Source organism: Nerophis ophidion, linkage group LG09 (assembly GCF_033978795.1).
Source record: "Nerophis ophidion isolate RoL-2023_Sa linkage group LG09, RoL_Noph_v1.0, whole genome shotgun sequence".
Classification (NCBI taxonomy): Eukaryota; Metazoa; Chordata; class Actinopteri; order Syngnathiformes; family Syngnathidae; genus Nerophis; species Nerophis ophidion.
In genome coordinates, this window is record NC_084619.1 from 55,003,266 (window position 1) to 55,024,347 (window position 21,082).

A 21,082-nucleotide genomic window follows, 5' to 3' on the forward strand; every position below is an offset into this window, starting at 1 on the left:
ATTTTTTACAAATCAATAATTATAACCTGCAAATAATGTGCCGCTGCTTAGTGTCTGTGCTGCGTAAAACTCGACAGGGTAACCACCTAATACTTCACGTAAGTAGGTGGCAGCAGGTATTTGCTTTGTAAAAGTTGAAATGTGTCTGGTGAGACGAGGACAGTTTGTTGTGATCCCAATATGCAGACCACGCAGTGCAGGCAAAATGGTATGTAACTGTGGAGAGGCGGAATCGGCAGTCCGACAACGAGGCAGGGCACGCCGGAGCCCGACCCAAGATGGCGGCGAGGAGGCGTGGACTGCGAGCAAGCAGCGAGGCGGGGCGTGCCGGAATCAACCCGGCAAATATTATCAGGTGCGTGGGTCGCCCAGCTGGGCACAATTTAAATCTCCTCTCACACTGTATAAAAGGGCAGCCGCTTTAAACGCCGGGGGGGGGGGGGGGGGGGGGAGACGGAGAGACAAGGAGCCAGAAGGAAGCCAATGCTGAGCGCGAGAGGAAAAGAGCACAAGGAAGACGACGCATGCAGCCGAAAAGCTGGAGCGGAAGAGCGAGCAGAAAAATGGGAAGACTGCAAAGAAAACCGGCAAGAGACTTACTTATTGCAAAATAAAAGAAGTCTACACCTGCTCGACAGAATGTTATTCCTTGGTGTTCCTGAGAACCCGCACGACGACGGCTCGAGACCGTCACAGTAGTGCTCAAACCAAAAATGAACAAAAGGGAAAGGAAAAGGTTTGCAAAACGGAAGTAAAACCGAACTGGCTAAAAAGTAAACAGAAACAGAACGCTGGACGTCAGCAAAAACTTACGGCGTCCGCAAAGTACATCCGCACATGACGTGACAATCAACAATGTCCACACAAAGAAGGGCAGCGACAACTTAAATAGCATTGATTGCTAATACAAAGCAGGTGCGGGGAATAGTGCTCAAAGGAAGACATGAAACTGCCACAGGAAATCACCAACAAAACAGGAAGGGCCACCAAAATAACAGCGCAAGACTTCAAGCACAGGAAAACACCAACCAACTCAAAATAACTTGACTTGACTGCACTTAAATGTAGAATATAGGTAGAATATATTTATATCATTCATCCATCCATCCATTTTCTACCGCTTATTCCCTCTTGGGGTTGCGGGGGGCGCTGGCGCCTATCTCAGCTACAATTATATATTATATATATATATGTTATATATTATATGATTTATTATTATCATTGTTTATTGTGAGCGAACTGTGTTGCTGAATTCCCCCCAGGGATCAATAAAGTACATTATATACTATTCTATTTTATTCTATAAGGCACGACGACCTGGTGGAGTATCTTTTTTTTTTTTTTCTGCCGGTGGTGTGCCTCCGTATTGTTAAATGAAAAAAAATGTGCCTTGTCTCAAAAAATGTTGAAAAACAATATCTTAGAGGGTATAATGAGCACAATAGGGGATCCACGATCTGTTGACTCAATTGTTAGCTATTTATTTACGTTCTTGAATGCATCACAAAAGTTAAGTTAAAGTTAAAGTACCAATGATTGTCACACACACACTAGGTGTGGTAAATTTTGTCCTCTGTATTTGACCCATCCCCTTGTTCACCCCCTGGGAGGTGAGGGGAGCAGTGGGCAGCAGCGGTGGCGCGCCCGGGAATTATTTGTGGTGATTTAACCCCCCATTCCAACCCTTGATGCTGAGTGCCAAGCAGGGAGGTGATGAGTCCCATTTTTATAGTCTTTGGTATTACTCGGCCAGGGTTTGAACTCCCAACCTACCGATCTCAGGGCGGACACTCTAACGCCAAGCATGTGTGTTCTTGCCTTACTTAAGGATTGTGAATGATAAACAACACATCTCTTTACAATTTTTGCATATTTCCAGTATGACTGATCTAATAATAAGGTCAGAGTGCAGTAGCATTACTCTCGTGACGTCATTCGACCCAGAGTCTACGGAAATTGCTGACGATATTCGGGACAGAATATTGCAAATCATTGACTAAATTTGTGGCATTTTGCAATGTTCAGACATTTTTTTTCCCACATACTTTGCAGATTGTAAAAACAATTGGATATGGTTTAATGCAGGGGTCACCAACGCGGTGCCCGCGGGCACCTGGTAGCCCATAAGGACCACATGATTGGCCGCTGGCCTGTTCTAAAAATAGCTCATATAGCAGCACTTACCAGTGAGCTGCCTCTATTTTTTAAATTGGATTAATTCACTAGCAAGATGGTCTCGCTTTGCTCGACATTTTTAATTCTAAGAGAGACAAAACTCAAATAGAATAAGAAAATCCAAGAAAATATTTTAAAGACTTGGTCTTCACTTGTTTAAATGAATTCATTTAGTTTTTACTTTGCTTCTTATAACTTTCAGAAATTTTAGAGAAAAAATGTACAACCTTAAAAATGATTTTAGGATTTTTAAACACATATACCTTTTTGCCTTTTAAATTCCTTCCTCTTCTTTCTTGACAATTTAAATCAATGTTCAAGTATTTTTTTATTTTATTTTACAGAATAATAAATACATTTTAATTTAATTCTTCATTTTAGCTTCTGTTTTTTCGACAAATTATATTTGTGAAATATTTCTTCAAATTTATTATGATTAAAATTCAAAAAAAATATTCTGGCAAATCTAGAAAATCTGTAGGATCAAATCTAAATCTTATTTCAAAGTCTTTGGAATTTCTTTTAAAATGTTTGTTCTGGAAAATCTAGAAATAATGATTTGTCTTTGTTAGAAATATAGCTTGGTCCAATTTGTTATATATTCTAACAAAGTGCAGATTGGATTTTAACGTATTTAAAATATGTAATCAAAAGTCTACAATTAATCTTAATGAGAAAAATTTACTGATGATGTTCCATAAATTATTGTTTTTATTTTTTTCAAAAAGATTCAACATAGCTAGTTTTTCAATTAATTTTTTCCGGTTGAATTTAGATTTTTAAAGAGTTGAAATTGATGATAAACTATGTTTCAGAATTTTATTTTAATTTTTTGTGTGTTTTCTCCTCTTTTAAACTGTTCAATGAAGTGTTTTTTTCATCATTTATTCTCGACACAAAACCTTCCGTAAAAGGAAAAAAAATGTACGACGGAATGACGGACAGAAATACCCTTTTTTTTATATATTTAACTGTTTCTGTATATATTTTTTGTGAGAAATCATTACGATGATCAGTGTTTCCACAAAGATAAATATCATTAATTATTAATAATAACATAAATTGAGCAGATTGGCTATTTCTGGCAATTTATTTAAGTGTGTATCAAACTGGTAGCCCTTCGCATTAATCAGTACCCAAGAAGTAGCACTTGGTTTCAAAAAGGTTGGTGACCCCTGGTTTAATGGATACAATGAAACACGATTACACATATCATTTTTTCACTCGACTGGAACTTTCAGGTTCCTCTAAAGTACCATTGACATACTGTAATCACCTTCTATCGTTTGAGTGACTACTCGAAACGTTGACGTTTTCAAAAAGCACAAAGGAGCATGGAGACCGAGGCGTTAATGGCAAGATATCTGAAAATGCCGGCGTCCTCATGACACAGTAATTGCAGGTGTAGTCTGAGTACTGCTGCACAAAAGATTATAAAGGAACTTTTTTTACAGTCCTCATACTGCGGCTTGAAAAAAATTGCAGATTTAAAAAAAAAAAAGATAATTTAGAGCAGACCTGGGCAAATTAAGGCCCGGGGGCCACATGCCGCCCATTGACCTTTTCAATCTGACCCGCCGGACATTACCCCAAAAATTTTTTAGATCTTTAAGATCGAAATTGTAGCTGCCATTATGATGTTTTCTAATGACCATAATTCTTCAACCATACAAAGTATTTCAATGGAATCTGCGCTTATGGATGATATACCAGTTTTTATGGTCATCTAATTAGTTACTATGGTCATCTAATTAGCGTCCCAGCAGCTCAGACGAGCTGCTGGGACGCTTAGTGATTGTAGCCACTGCAGCGTAGAGTGGAGGAAGGTTCAATATCCTTGACGATAACCCAGAGTTGTGCCAAAAAAAAGTACCAAAACCAAAAGCTGAACGGACAGCCGGTTTTTCACCTAAAAGCTAAAAGCTCCTAAAAGCTAAAAACTAAGACTGCTAGAAGCTCCTAAAGACTGCAAAATGCTACCAAATACTCTAAAAGCTCCTAATCCAATCCAATCCACTTTATTTATATAGCACATTTAAACAACAATAACGTTTCCAAAGTGCTGCACAGCCATGTTAAAAACAATTGTAAAAAAAAAAATAAAATAAAATAAAATAAAATAAAAAAAGGATGTATATATATATATTATGCTCCACCAATGACTGAATAAAAACAAAAAATAAATAAATATAAAACCAATAAAAACAATATAAAAACAAATATGATTAAAAACTATTTTGAAGGGTAAAATCAATTAAAACAGTAAAATAGAAATCAAAGTATATAAAAAACACAGAGGACAACAGAGAACAGAGGACCACACAACTCACGTAGTGTTAAAAGCTAAAGAATAAAAGTGGGTCTTAAGACGAGACTTAAAACACTCCACTGTGGAAGCAGTTTGAACATGGAGCGGCAGAGTGTTCCAGAGCTTAGGGCCGACATAAAAAATAACGTAAAATAACGCAGTAGCGCATCATGTGTCATGACTTGGACTATGGGGGGGTTTGTTTTCCCGTGGTGCAAGGCGACTGTACCGGACATGGCGTGAAGGTAATGACATTGTGACCGAGAAAGAGCATGGATCATCGACATGGATCACATGGGTGTGTAGGAGGTGAGTATAAGGTGATGTCGCCGGGCTGACTTCCTGGCAACTACAGGCTTAAATAGTGCTGTTATTATTGACAGGTGCGTGACATGACAGGTGAAAACTAATTGGTAGTCATGGTGACAAAACAAACAAGAGTGCCCAATGAATCCAAAACCAAACAGAACGTGACCACAAAACATGACATCATGTAGTAACGGCATTACAGTAACGCTGTCAGAGTTATTTGTTGACGAACTCCATGATGCAGAGAAGGAGGCAGGCATTGAATGGGAAAACATGATTTAATTTAAATAATAGAACAAGAACAAACAAAAAGCACGCACGTGGGCGGAATAACAAACTAAGGGAGCTAGCACTGGAAGCTAGAAAACAAAAAGGAACTTTAGCATGGAAGCTAGTGGATAGCAAACAGAAAAACTGGAAATAACTAATGGCTAACAAGAACAGCTTACCGCTACAACGACCAGGACAAAATGTAGCATGACAGGTAATAGCTGAAAAGAATCACAGACACGACAAGAGCAACATATGGCAACGACAAGTCCGAATGACAATACAATGATCCATCAACTGACACACGACAAAGCAGGTACAAATAGGAGCAGGCTGATTGGCAACAGGTGTGGCCAGGTGCCAATCAGCCGCAGCTGAGGAGGAACACAACACTGAGGGAACAGGACAGGAAGCTGACAAAATAAGAGCACTAGACAGGAACAAAGGACAAGAAATACTAAACACACAGAGGAGACAGACAAATGCAGAGGAAAAAAACTAAAACATAGACAAACTGTCAGGGGAAAGCCTGACAAACACGTTACAAAGTCCCAACAATGGTGATAAGACACGTTGGCCAATCGGATTGTTGAGCCTTGCATTTTTTCGTCTCTCGCTTCAAACTGTGTATCGCTATCAACAACCGAGCGTGTTTTAACAGTTGTATTAACTGAACGCAGTGAGCCCTCTTTTCAGTCAACAATCTATGTCTCGGTGGGCGTAAACTAGAGCTTTCTGCACACAGGAAGCACGGAAAGACAGCCTCCCTGCGCGTGACTTTCCGCAAAGTAACACAAATTAGGAGGATAAAAATATGATTACAAAGCTAAATGTCGTGTTGTGGGAATATTTCAGGTTTAAATCGGATGGGCAATATGAGCCCATCAACATGGACAAACAAGCGAGAATACCGTGATCATGTCCAACCTAGTTTTGCCAACTGGGGAAAAATGCACTTTACGATGTTTAATATTTGTTTTAACGAAAATGTTTGCTTTCAGAAATGAGTCCATTTTATTTATGTTTTGTTTATTTATTTAGGATAACAACGGTTTTCTACTTTCCAATCACAGTACAATGATACATTTTTATGAGAAATTAAAGTTGATCTCTTTTTAAATGGCTACTTGCATTATTACTATATAAAGTTAAAGTACCAATGATAGTCACACACACACTAGGTGTGACGAAATTATTCTCTGCATCACCCTTGATCACGTCCTGGGAGGTGAGGGGAGCAGTGAGCAACAGCAGTGGCCACGACCGTGAATAATTTTTGGTGATTAAACCCCCAATTCCAACCCTTGATGGTGAGTGCCAAGCAGGGAGGGAATGGGTCTCATTTTTAAAGTCGTTGGTATGACTCGGCCGGGGTTTGAACTCCCAACCTACTGATCTCAGGTCGTACAGACTAACCACTAGGTCGCTATTTACGATTACATTACATGTAAAGTTTGCATCCATTATTTTTTTCAAATTAATAGCCTGATGTGGACAAAAGCTGTAAGTCTGTCTGCATAAAGCTAATTATTTTTAAAGTAAATTATTGCAAATTCTTCTAATGAGTGGCACCTTGAGATGAAAAACTTAGTTTACTTGTTATTTACGGAGTTTTATGCAATCTAAAAAATAAAATTGCAAATCCAATCGAACCACAATTTTTTAGAGAAAATTTGCAATTGGGGTTTTCTCAAAATTGTGCAGCACTAATTGAAACGAGGACTACTGTTGTAGATGCGACTGTCAAGTTGACCAAGTTTTTTTTGCCAAACAACTAACGCCTGGGGTTTTAGCATGTGAGAACCAGGTTCTAACTTGCAGGAATTACCCAGGATGTAATGAAGTATTTCCACGTCGTTCTAGTGTTGTAGTGGCCGGGTGACTGCCATATCATTGACGCTTGGTTGATCCTCCAAACACCTGGTGAGTACAGTAATGTACAGTACAACACACTCAAGGCTACTATATCGGGGTCCCTTGTCCATTTCCGAGTCGTGGGAGCCTATCTCAGCTACAATCAGGCGGAAGGCTGGATACACCCTGGACAAGTCACCACCTCATCGCAGGGCCAACACAGATAGACAGACAACATTCACACTCACATTCACACAATACGGCCAATTTAGTGTTGCCAATCAACCTATCCCCAGGTGCATGTCTTTGGCGGTAGGAGGAAGCCGGAGTACCCGGAAGGAACCCACGCAGTCACGGGGAGAACATGCAAACTCCACACAGAAATATTCCGGCGAGGAGGTGGAAGGAGTCAACTCCTTCAAGTTCCTCGGCACCCTCATATCTGCTGACCTGTCCTGGACCCAAAATACAACTGCGGTCATCCGGAAGGCCCAGCGTAGACTCCACTTCCTGAGGGTCCTGAGGAAGAGCAGACTGGAGAGACAGCTGATGGTAACCTTCTACCGCTCGGCTGTCGAGAGCCTGCTGACGTACTGCATAACAGTGTGGTACGCCAGCTGCACGGAAGCAGACAAATTCAGAGGGTCATAAAGTCTGCACAAAAAATCATCGGCTGTCCCCTGCCCTCCCTGAAGGATTTACACAACTCCTGTTGCCTCAACAGAGCAAAAAACATTACCAAGGACAGCACACACCCTGGCTTCCATCAGGCAGGCGCTACAGGTGCATCAGAGCCAGAAAAAACAGGTTCAGAGACAGCTTCTTTCCCAAAGCTGTCACCATGTTGAACTCTAACTTATAATAATAATAATTCACCCCAATACAATACCCTACTGTGCAATACTACCCTTTGTGTGCAATACGCCCAACACTGATTGTTATTTATTACTTCGGTACTCTTGTCTTGTTCTGTATATTGTACAGTATTTTGTATTTCTATAGTGTTTTGTATATTGTACAGGATTGCTTATTATTTTTATTGGATAGTAGTCTGTTTATTTCAATTGTTAGTTTTTTCCTTTATTACCTCTTGTGTTATTTATTTCACCCCATATTTGTTCCCACTCCCGCACCTTAAGTTGGGGTCTTTAATCTCGTTATATGCACATATAATGACAATAAAGTCCATTCTATTCTATTCTATTCTATTCTATTCCGAGCCCGGGATTGAACCCAGGACTACTCTACCGTCCAAAGGCAAAACCCAGTAACTCAATTTTGGTCAAAACTGAGCTGATAATAATTTTGGAGTTCCTAGGTGATATGCTTTACATTAGTGTATGCGATATTGTAATTTGTTCCGTAAGTAAGCTGTTACGCGCATGGCAGGACCTAGCAACTACCACATAACCGCGTAGATACAACAGAAAAACCTAGTATCTCAAGGGACCAATCGGAGCTTCTTTGTCAGTCGCCTTATTGTCTTTAATGAGACATTTGCACGAATGGGGGCCGACGGTCAACCTGATTATGTGATATTATGGCACGAGGGGATATTTGGAAGATTGACCCAGGACGTTGCAAGCACCTTCATTAAATGTATTGTTCTTGATTCTTCCCCTTGCATACTCTTTTGGGCAGATAACTGTGGAGGTCAAAATAAAAACTGGACGCTGTACACGGCTCTTGCCCAATGTGCAAACGCAGAATCGGGCCCACCCGAGATTGTGATAAAATATCTGGAGAAAGGGCACACGTTCATGAGAGCAGATTCAATCCATGGCTCAATCGGCAAGAAAATGAAAGCTCAAGAAAACATCTATACGCTTGATGACTTTGTAGATCTTTGTAAGACAGCATCAAGATAGATTGGTTTTCCTTTGTTTTCTCAAAATCAGCTAGAAGGGAGTTACTAGGTTTTGCCATTGGACGGGAGTACTGAGGAACACATTTTGGTACCAGTACCAAAATATTGTAAGTAAGTAAGTCCCTGTATTCCCACAATGTGAACACCCAAAACCAATACATGCTATTCCACAGACCAAGTCACAGGATCCTGTGCGTTAATGCAAACCCTGTCACACTAAACGCTTTTGTGTCACTTTCCTTATTGAGGCGGCTTAAAGATGAGCGTTTACCGACGGCAAATCCAATGAGAGTGAGATGTATTTACTGTCCATGGAGAAAGGCTCATTCTCGCCATACATTAAGCAGACTATTGCTCCGGCGAGTGCGACAGCCAATTCCTCACATGTAACCATGTTTGGACTCATCCATATTTTATTAGCCGGCAGGCTCGCTGTGTGCCTGCGCTGCATCATCCAGCGACTGGAAGCAGGCGGCGGCGGGGTGGGGGGCGGGGGGAAATACTCGACGATGATTAAAGGGGGTGCAACGTAAAGAACGAGTAATTATTTGCACATGTACTGTGTGTACGGCATCGTGGTCGTTTGGACAAAAAGCAAGGGAGGGGGAGTGAAACATGAATATTGATGACAACCCTCGTACTGATCTACTATAGCAGTGGTGTCAAACGTACGGCCCGAGGGCTAAGCATGAAAATGTACCCAAAATGTTTTAATGAAAGAAACTGCTGTTCTAAATGTGTCCACTGGATGTCGCAATAGCAATTCTTTGTATCCGCGTAGACGTTGCTACGTAGGTGCAAAATAAACCAAGTGATGCCAGTACATCACTCGAGGAAAGTGATCAAACTACATAAATAACATACTGTAATATATCTTGATGGATTGAAAATTGACACCAATGAGTTGACTGATGAACATTATCACATCATTTATTCAGAAAATACAAATAACGACGAATAAAGATAGAATACTATTAACCGCAACATTTAAGTGTAATGTTTTATGTATATATATATATATATATATATATATATATATATATATATATATATATATATATATATATATATATATATATATATATATATGTCTTGATTGGATTATCCAGAGAATAGTGCTCGATGAAACAGATCTGTAGAGATGAAGTAGTCTTGTGATTTTTTTCCCAAACCTACATATATATATATATATATATATATATATGTATACATATATGTCTTGATTGGATTATCCAGAGAATAGTGCTCGATACCGTGGTAGAGCGCAATATGTAGGTGTGCGAAAAATCACAAGACTACTTCATCTCTACAGAACTGTTCCCTCAATCATCAGGAGAAATCTCCTGATGATTGAGGGAACCCCTCATGAAACAGTTGTGTAGAGATGAAGTAGTCTTGTGATTTTTCCCACACCCACATATATATATACATATATATATATATATATATATATATATATATATATATATATATATATATATATACACATATATATATATATACATATATATATATATATATATATAAGTATATGTGTATATATATACATATATATGTATATATATACATGTATATATATATATATAGATACATATATGTACATATATAGACATATATATATATACACATATATATATACATATATATATATATATATATATATGTATACATATATACATATATATACTGCATTCTTCTGAGTATAAGTCGCACCTGCCGAAAATTATTAATAAAGAAGTGAAAAAATATATATAAGGCGCAATGGAGTATAAGTCGCATTTTGGGGGGGAATTTATTTGATAAAACCCAAGAAAAAACATTTGAAAGGCAATTTAAAATAAATAAAGATTGTAGCTGAGATAGGCGCCAGCGCCCCCCGCAACCCCGAAAGGGAATAAGCGGTAGAAAAATGGATGGATGGATGGAACAACAGGCTGAATAAGTCTACGTTATCCATCCATCCATCCATTTTCTACCGCTTATTCCCTTTTTGGGGTCGCGGGGGGCGCTGGCGCCTATCTCAGCTACAATCGGGCGGAAGGCGGTGTACACCCTGGACAAGTCACCACCTCACCGCAGGAAGTCTACGTTATATGACGCATAAATAACCAACTGAGAAGGTGCTTGGTATGTTAACGTAAGTTGTTTTGGTAAGAGTCATTCAAATAACTATAACATATAGAACATGCTATACCTTTACCAAACAATCTGTCACTCCTAATCGCTAAATCACAGAAAATCTTATACGTCTAGTCTCTTACGTGAATGAGCTAAATAATGTTATTTGATATTTTACGGTATTGTGCTAACAATTTCACACATAAGTCGCTCCTGAGTATAAGTTGCACCCCTGGCCAAACTATAAAAAAAAACTGTGACTTATAGTTCGAAAAATACGGTATATATACAGTATATATATATATATATATATATATAATTTGTACATTTTCAGAATGTGCTTGTTCTATTTTTAAACAAAGTTGTCTTTATTCTTAAGTTATCGTGCCGTGAATTTACCAGTCCGGCCCACTTGGGAGTAGATCTTTCTCCATGTGGACCCCGATCTAAAATGAGTTGGACACCCCGTACTAAAGGCTAGTGTGTGTTAAAAGTGGTGCAAACCTGATGTCCGTTCAAAGATGATCTTCCTAAACTTACCTCTAATAAGTGAGAAATAAGGATTGATTAATTCAGACTTTATTAGTAGATTGCACAGTATAGTAAATGTTCCGTACAATTGACCACTAAATGGTAACACCCGAATAAGTATTTTGACTTGATTAACTCGGGGTCCACGTTAATCAATTCATGGTAGGAGCACCTTCCATTTAGCGCGGGGGTCTCAAACTCGTTTTCATTGGAAACTCCAAGATAAGCCGGCAAGTTGTTGTTAGCATTGTTAACCTTCACCCGGCTTGGTGAATATCTCAGTCAATCAATCAATCAATGTTTATTTATATAGCCCTAAATCACAAGTGTCTCAAAGGGCTGCACAAGCCACAACGACATCCGCGGTACAGAGCCCACATAAGGGCAAGTAAAAACTCACCCCAGTGGGACGTCGATGTGAATGACTATGAGCTACCTTGGAGAGGACCGCATATGTCCATAGTGGATCTAACATAATAGTGAGAGTCCAGTCCATATTGGATCTAACATATTAGTGAGGGTCCAGTCCATAGTGGATCGAACATAACAGTGAGAGTCCAGTCCATAGTAGACCTAACATAATAGTGAGGGTCCAGTCCATAGTGGATCTAACATAATAGTGGGAGTCCAGTCCATAGTTGATCCAACATAATAGTGAGGGTCCAGTCCATAGTGGATCTAACATAAGAGTGAGAGTCCAGTCCATAGTGGATCTAACATAATAGTGAGAGTCCAGTCCATAGTGGATCCAACATAATAGTGAGAGTCCAGTCCATAGTGGATCTAACATAATAGTGAGAGGTGAGAGTCCAGTCCATAGTGGATCTAACATAATAGTGAGAGGTGAGAGTCCAGTCCATAGTGGATCTAACATAATAGTGAGAGTCCAGTCCATAGTGGATCTAACATAATAGTGAGGGTCCAGTCCATAGTGGATCCAACATAATAGTGAGGGTCCAGTCCATAGTGGATCTAACATAATAGTGAGGGACCTGAACATAGTGGATCTAACATAAGAGTGAGAGTCCAGTCCTTTGTGGATCTAACATAAAAGTGAGAGTCCAGTCCATAGTGGATACAACATAATAGTGAGTGTCCAGTCCATAGTGCATCTAACATAATAGTGAGGGTCCAGTCCATAGTGGATCTAACATAATAGTGAGAGTCCAGTCCATAGTGGATCCAACATAATAGTGAGAGTCCAGTCCATAGTGGATCTAACATAATAGTAAGAGTCCAGTTCATAGTGGATCTAACATAATAGTGGGAGTCCAGTCCATAGTGGATCTAACATAATAGTGAAGGTCCAGTCCATAGTGGATCTAACATAATAGTGAGAGGTGAGAGTCCAGTCCATAGTGGATCTAACATAATAGTGAGAGTCCAGTTCATAGTGGATCTAACATAATAGTGAGGGTCCAGTCCATAGTGGATCCAACATAATAGTGAGGGTCCAGTCCATAGTGGATCCAACATAATAGTGAGAGTCCAGTCCATAGTGGATCTAACATAATAGTGAGAGTCCAGTTCATAGTGGATCTAACATAATAGTGAGAGTCCAGTCCATAGTGGATCTAACATAATAGTGAAGGTCCAGTCCATAGTGGATCTAACATAATAGTGAGAGGTGAGAGTCCAGTCCATAGTGGATCTAACATAATAGTGAGAGGTGAGAGTCCAGTCCATAGTGGATCTAACATAATAGTGAGAGTCCAGTCCATAGTGGATCTAACATAATAGTGAGGGTCCAGTCCATAGTGGATCCAACATAATAGTGAGGGTCCAGTCCATAGTGGATCTAACATAATAGTGAGGGACCTGAACATAGTGGATCCAACATAAGAGTGAGAGTCCAGTCCTTTGTGGATCTAACATAAAAGTGAGAGTCCAGTCCATAGTGGATACAACATAATAGTGAGTGTCCAGTCCATAGTGCATCTAACATAATAGTGAGGGTCCAGTCCATAGTGGATCTAACATAATAGTGAGAGTCCAGTCCATAGTGGATCCAACATAATAGTGAGAGTCCAGTCCATAGTGGATCTAACATAATAGTAAGAGTCCAGTTCATAGTGGATCTAACATAATAGTGAGAGTCCAGTCCATAGTGGATCTAACATAATAGTGAAGGTCCAGTCCATAGTGGATCTAACATAATAGTGAGAGGTGAGAGTCCAGTCCATAGTGGATCTAACATAATAGTGAGAGTCCAGTTCATAGTGGATCTAACATAATAGTGAGGGTCCAGTCCATAGTGGATCCAACATAATAGTGAGGGTCCAGTCCATAGTGGATCCAACATAATAGTGAGAGTCCAGTCCATAGTGGATCTAACATAATAGTGAGAGTCCAGTTCATAGTGGATCTAACATAATAGTGAGAGTCCAGTCCATAGTGGATCTAACATAATGGTGAAGATCCAGTCCATAGTGGATCTAACATAATAGTGAGAGGTGAGAGTCCAGTCCATAGTGAATCTAACATAATAGTGAGGGTCCAGTCCATAGTGGATCCAACATAATATTGAGAGTCCAGTTCATAGTGGATCTAACATAATAGTGAGGGTCCAGTCCATAGTGGATCTAACATAATAGTGAGGGTCCAGTCCATAGTGGATCTAACATAATAGTGAGAGGTGAGAGTCCAGTCCATAGTGGATCTAACATAATAGTGAGGGTCCTGTCCACAGTGGATCTAACATAATATTGACAGTCCAGTTCATAGTGGATCTAACATAATAGTGAGGGTCCAGTCCATAGTGGATCTAACATAATAGTGAGGGTCCAGTCCATAGTGGATCTAACATAATAGTGAGGGTCCATTCCATAGTGGATCTAACATAATAGTGAGAGTCCAGTCCATAGTGGATCTAACATAATAGTAGGGTCCAGTCCATAGTGGGGCCACAAAATAACAGAAACTAACACAAATACCGCAGTGTAATATATAAATTAACACTTGAATTTGGCTGATAAGATGCAAAATATACTCAAAATGTGACTTTGCTAAGATTTGCACTATTTGAAGAAATTGGAAATTTGATTATTTTCCAAAACGCAGCACTCGAGCTAACAGACTAAGCTAACAGACTGATTTTGTTACCGAAACTAACGCGATGATCTGGGATGTTCCGCTTGGTTGGTACTGATGAGGAATGGTAAATCCGGCCAACGGGTGCACTGACTTCACAAACACGGACTCCTCCTGGGGGATTGCCGTGGGTCGACGGTCACTTCTGAGCCAATTGTCCACTGAGCTTCAAGTACATCAGCATCCACCACCTTTTTGAGCATCGCGCACTTGAGAATCACCTGAGAAGAAAGCTCGCCTGCTCTTTATCTGCAGTAAGAATCTGCACTTTATTGCCCTTTCGGCTAACCATTAACAGTTCACTATATTTACTGTAAACACCCAGCTCATCTTACAGCACATTTTCTGGTTGCATTTGCCAGAAAAGATAATAATACGGTGACACAGCTGCTCAAACAAGCGCTTGGCCTTGGCTTAAAGGGCCACTGTTGGTTTCCATGGACACTGATTCTCCTCACCTGTCTTTGGTTTGCAATTAGCGTTCCCACCAGGTGTTTAGTTCAATGCTCGCTATACGCGACATTTAAGTTCTCCTGATTTTTCACCAGGCACTAGTGTTTTTTTCTTCACACTCCTACTCCTCTCTGTTCAGCCTCGGTGACATTTTGTTTTGTTTTTTTTGCTCCACAGTTGTTAGCGTCCTCAGTTTTGTGTATTTTTGTCCTGCCGTTTGATCATTAAAAGCTTACGTACGGCCCGCGTGAGGAATTTGCCAAATATTAAAATTAGCTGCTTTTTTTTTTTTTAACGAAATAAACTGCTGTTTTAAATGTGTCCACTGGATGTCACAATAGCAATTCTGTTAGGCAAGCACGGTTTATATCGGGGCTAAGCAAGAGGTATACAATAAAGGGTGACTGTGGCTCCTCCTCCTCGACCCACTTGATACCTAAAACCTGCCGTTTAATGTCTTCTGCTTAAAACACATCGTCATTTGACACCCTCGTTGCCCCAAAATGTCTCTGTCCAACACGAGAAAAGTTAACTTAACTCTTTTGAATAGTTTTTACCTTCAATCCCAGAAAGGCTGTGACTTAAAGGCCTACTGAAACCCACTACTACCCACCACGCAGTCTGATAGTTTATATATCAATGATGAAATATTAACATTGCAACACATGCCAATACGGCCTTTTTAGTTTACTAAATTACAATTTTAAATTTCCCGGGAGTTTCGTCTTGAAAACGTTGTGTAATGATGACGTGTACGCAAGACGTCACGGGTTTTTAGGAAGTATAAGCCCTGCGCACACACACAGCTAAAAGTCGTGTGCTTTAACCGCATAATTACACAGTATTTTGGAGATCTGTGTTGCTGAATCTTTTGCAATTTGTTCAATTAATATTGGAGAAGCCACAGTAGAAAGATGGAGTTGGGAAGCTTTAGCCTTTAGCCACACAAAAACACGGTGATTCCTTGTTTAAAATTCCTGGTGGTGAAACTTTCCTATGGATCAGAGCGCGGTCAAGCCAACATGGATCCCTACCAAATGTCAACCAGCAGGTTTCGGTGAGAAAATTGTGGTTAAAAAGTCAGTTCTTACCGGAGAAAAGCTGAGCTTGTACCGTCCATAGGTGCCGTCGACTCCCCTGAGACACTGCGTGTCAAGACACCCGTGGACGCACCCTTCCGACTATCAGGTACTATTTAACTCACTAAAACACTAGCAACACAATAGAAAGATGAGGGGTTTCCCAGAATTAAAGTAGTAAATGTGTCTAAAAACATCAGAATCCGTCCCAATGCAATCGTGGTTTTTTTGTTTTTTTTCTAGTCTGTTGCTATCTATATCCTCAAACACGAATCTTTCCTCCTCGCTCAAATTAATGGGGGAATTGTCGTTTTCTCGTTCGGAATAGCACTTTTTGTTGGAGGCTCCCATTAAAAACAATGTGAATATGTGAGGAGCCATCACACGGGTGACGTTATCGTCTGCGACTTTCGGTAGAGGCAGGGCTTTTCTCTTAGCACCGAAAGTTGCAAACTTTATTGTGAATGTTCTCTACTAAATCCTTTCAGCAGAAATATGGCAATATCGCGAAATGATCAAGTATGACACATAGAATGGACCTGCTATCCTCGTTTAAATAAAAACATCTCAATTCAGTAGGCCTTTAAAGTTTAATCATGGCTTTGTAGATACACTGAGACAAAGTCTATGCTCATTTTGTTTCTCAAACTGCACCAATTGCCTCTGAATTTTCAACAAACTGGAAGTGTTTTGTCTAGAGCATGGTGTCAAACTCTGGCCCTAGAGCTGGCCCACCGGTAACACCAAATTCACCGCTAATACTCATACTTGCCAACCCTCCTGATTTCCCGAAAATCTCCCTGAGCAACCATTCTCCCGATTTCCACCCGGACAACAATATTGGGAGCGTGCCTTAAAGGCACTGCCTTTAACGTCCTCTACAACATGCCGTCACGTCCTCTTTTCCTCCATATAAACAGCGTGTTGGCCAAGTCACATAATATATGCGGCTTTCACACACACATATGCGAATGCCATGCATACTTGGTCAACAGCCATACAGGTCACACTGAGGGTGGCCGTATAAACAACTTTAACATTGTTACAAATATGCGCCACACCGTGAACCCACACCAAACAAGAATGACAAAACACATTTCGGGAGAACACCCGCACAGTAACACAACATAAACACAACAGAACAAATACCCAGAACCCCTTGCAATAATGGGTTGTACTTGTATAGCGCTTTTCTACCTTCAAGGTACTCAAAGCGCTTTGACACTACTTCCACATTTACCCATTCACACACACATTCACACACTGATGGAGGGAGCTGCCATGCAAGCCGCAAACCAGTACCCATCAGGAGCAAGGGTGAAGTGTCTTGCTCAGGACACAACGGCCGTGACGAGGTTGGTACTAGGTGGGATTTGAACCAGGGAGCCTCGGGTTGCGCACGGCCACTCTCCCACTGCGCCACGCCGTCCCAATACTAATTCTTCCGGAACTGTGAGGACTGGTGGGCATGGTAATGCCGGGTTTGTCCCTCCGTGGATGCGTTGACATGAACACAACAAAGGTAGGCTCTTAAAATATTTATTTAACAAAAAGAGAGCTCTGAACAGAAATACTGGAGCTAATAAAACGGCAAACCAAAAACGCTAGTATGAAAACTAGGAAATACAAACAGAAAACTAAACTTGGCATGAAAGCACAAACGAGAAAACAAATCATCAGTATGAAAACTGGAATAATCAAGTGGCATAGCGTGAGAGCTAGCGAGAATAAACGTAGAAAAAGTAGCAGTCGTCACTTGTTGCATGAGAGCAATTTATGAACCCAGGAAGAAATTAACAAAGAGGCTGTCTTAAATAGGAGGGTGATTAGACAAAACAAGTGTGTGTGGATCGGGATTGGCAGGTGGACTGATGAGTTACCATGGTGACAGGCTAAACAGAAAATAAACGGTCACTTGACGGAGAGTGATACCAGAAAGGAAAAATAACTAATGTGTAGATCCGAGCAGCGGATCGCAACAGGAACGCTACAATATACACCCCCCGCTATCACCAAACCCTACACACCTCATTTATATTTTATTTTCGAATTTATTAGCCTGTGGAAAAAGTCAATGCTGATATTTACCTCAGAAGGCTGCAAATAAAAAAGAGGCATACTATTTTTTAATTACATTTTATTTAATATACCACTGATGTATTTTCGTTTGTTTTTTGAAAGTTGATTTTGCACTATTACGTTATATAAGATCTGGAGGGAACCCACGCAGTCACGGGGAGAACATGCAAACTCCACACAGAAAGATCCCGAGCCCGGGATTGAACCCAGGATTACTCAGGACCTTCGTATTGTGAGGCAGATGCACTAACCCCTGTTCCACTGTGCTTCCCTATTTAAGCCTTGCTTGTTCAATATTTATTACAAAACTTGTTTGGGTCCCTATTAAAAGGTTCATTTGTTCAACCTTGGCCCGCGGCTTTTTTCAGTTTTAAATTTTGGCCCACTCTGTCTTTGAGTTTGACCCCCCTGGTCTAGAGGATTATCCGTGATTTGCACATTTTCAGAATGTGCTTGTTCTATTTTTTTTGCCAAAGTAAAACAAAGAAAACAACCTGGAGTTGTCCATCCATCCATTTTATACCGCTTATTCCCTTTTGGGGTGGCGGGGGGCGCTGGCGCCTATCTCAGCTACAATCGGACGGAAGGCGGCGTACACACTGGACAAGTCGCCACCTCATCGCAGGGCCAACACAGATAGACAGACAACATTCACACTCACATTCACACACTATGGCCAATTTAGTGTTACCTGGAGTTGTCTTTATTTTTAAGTTATCATGCCATGATTTTACCGTTCCGGCCCACTTGGGAATACATTTTCCTCCATGCGGCCCCTGAGCTAAAATGAGTTTGACACCCCTGGCTTAATCCTTCCAGCTTGTTTTCTGCATTGGAGGGAACACCGACCATGCGCCGAAGACGTAACATGTGAACGATTGGCAAAATAAAAAAAAATAAAAATAAGTGCAGTTCCCTTTTAAGGAGCGCTCAAACCCTGATAGGAATATGTTCTTTGAGAGGATACAGGCATTGACCTCTGGCATCATTTACCTAATCTGGATGATGATATTGCAACCTTCCCGCCCCGGGATCAAACTGCAATATCTATATTTGTAAAGGGCCACTAAATCCTCTCACAAGCTGCATTATTAAACACGACTGATGATAACCTTATGGAGATAAGACAAGCTTTCTTCGGTGAAATCCTATTCCACATCCTCTGCGACGCCAAGAAGAGGAATGGCATGGAAAGGCATCATAAAACACCTTTTTTTTTTCTTTTTCTTTTTTCTTCCATCCCTGCAAAGAAGCATCAGTTCCCTGCATGCATGCAATGGATGGATGGGGGCTCAGGGAAGCAGACCAAACCCTAGCAAAAGTGGTTCAGTGGATCAGTGGTCCAGCTCACAGCGTCTGAGCACCATCTGCGCATGTTTGACACCCAACTTGCACGGCCGAAAGTCTATAAAAGGCGAGAAGACGTGCCCTGCATGCCTAATTGTTGTCCCTGCAGGATGAGGAGGAGAGTGGATGAGGGAGGAAGAAAAGAGCACCACCGGGACCCCCACCGGCGGCCCGAGCCGGGCGACGAGAGGCACAGCGCGGATGAGCCGCATCCACCGTCAAGGGGGGGTGTGGACCAAACATAACGCCTTTTTTATTCTTAAGGACAAGAAACTTCAGCTAACGTGTTGCGAATGAGCAACTTCCTACCTTTCTTTACGCGCCGTAAGCGGTGAGTGCAGCCCGGGAGGTTGGAGCCGCGTCAGCCGGCCGAGGAGGAGTGGAGGTGATCCGAGAGAGGAGCTTCTTATACGGCGGCGAGGCGCACACGAGACGAGGGGGGGGGGGGGCAGAACCGGTCCGGATTCCCATGAACGGGCACTTTTTGGTGTGTTTTGTTTCCTTCCGTCTATCTTTGTTTGTTGGTGGCGATGTTGTCTCGGCGGCTGCCGGCGGCTTGTTTCCACGGAGCGCCTCCGGAGCGACCTGAATGACCGCGGCGGCGCCTCATCAGCAAGCCCGCATGTGTTGTTGGGACCAGCAGCTCTTCCTCATTCTTTCCCTCACACTTCACCCCCACCCTCTCTCTCTCTCTCTCTCTCTCTCTCTCTCTCTCTCTCTCTCTCTCTCTCTCTCTCTCTCTCGCTCTCTCTCTCTCTCTCTCTCTCTCTCGATTCAATTTAAAGGGGCTTTATTGACATGGTAAACATACGTTTACATTGCCAACATTAAAAAATTTGAAAAATTAAATTCAAACACCTATCGAAATTAAAACTACCGGTATGTAATGAAGAAATATGTGGACAGAGTCGTGTCACATCGCACCTTAAAATAAAAAATAAAATAAAATGTTAACACTAATTGTGTTCTGATCTGCTGCCCGGATCTTTTTGTGTTTTCTGTTTGTTTTGGACCATACTTGCCAACCTTGAGACCTCCGATTTCGGGAGATGGGGGGTGGGGGGTGTGGTTAAGAGGGGAGGAGTATACTTACAGCTGTTGTGTGCTCAGTTGTGCACTGAACTTTCTAAAAGCCGTAGATCAGGGGTCACCAACGCGGTGCCCGTAAGGACCAGATGAGTAGCCCGCTGGCCTGTTCTAAAAATAGCTCAAATAGCAGCACTTACCAGTGAGCTGCCTCTATTTTTTTTTAATTTTATTTATTTACCAGCAAGCTGGTAAATGCTCGACATTTTTAATTGTAAGAGAGACAAAACTCAAATAGAATTTAAAAATCCCAAAAAATATTTCAAAGACTTGATCTTCACTTGTTTGAATAAATTCATTTCTTTTTTTATTTTGCTTCTTATAACTCTCAGAAAGACAATTTTAGAGAAAAAAATACAACCTTAAAATTGATTTTAAGATTTTTAAACACATACCCCTTTTTACCTTTTGAATTCCGTCCTCTTCTTTCCTGACAATTTAAATCAATGTTCAAGAATTTTTTTTTTATTGGAAAGAATAATAAATACATTTTAATTTAATTATTAATTTTAGCTT

At 40.8% G+C, this 21,082-nt stretch overlaps 1 protein-coding gene across 2 annotated transcripts in view; it reads right to left on the minus strand.

Annotated features, from left to right (window-relative positions):
* slc8a1b (solute carrier family 8 member 1b) overlaps positions 1–20,142 on the minus strand; it is a 327,899-nt gene extending 307,757 nt beyond the window's left edge. For both annotated transcript variants that reach the window (XM_061911287.1, XM_061911286.1), the window contains exon 1: positions 19,790–20,142. The gene's annotated coding sequence lies outside the window, so the exon portion shown is untranslated. The remainder of the gene's footprint in view (positions 1–19,789) is intronic.
* Between the last annotated feature and the right edge of the window lie 940 nt (positions 20,143–21,082).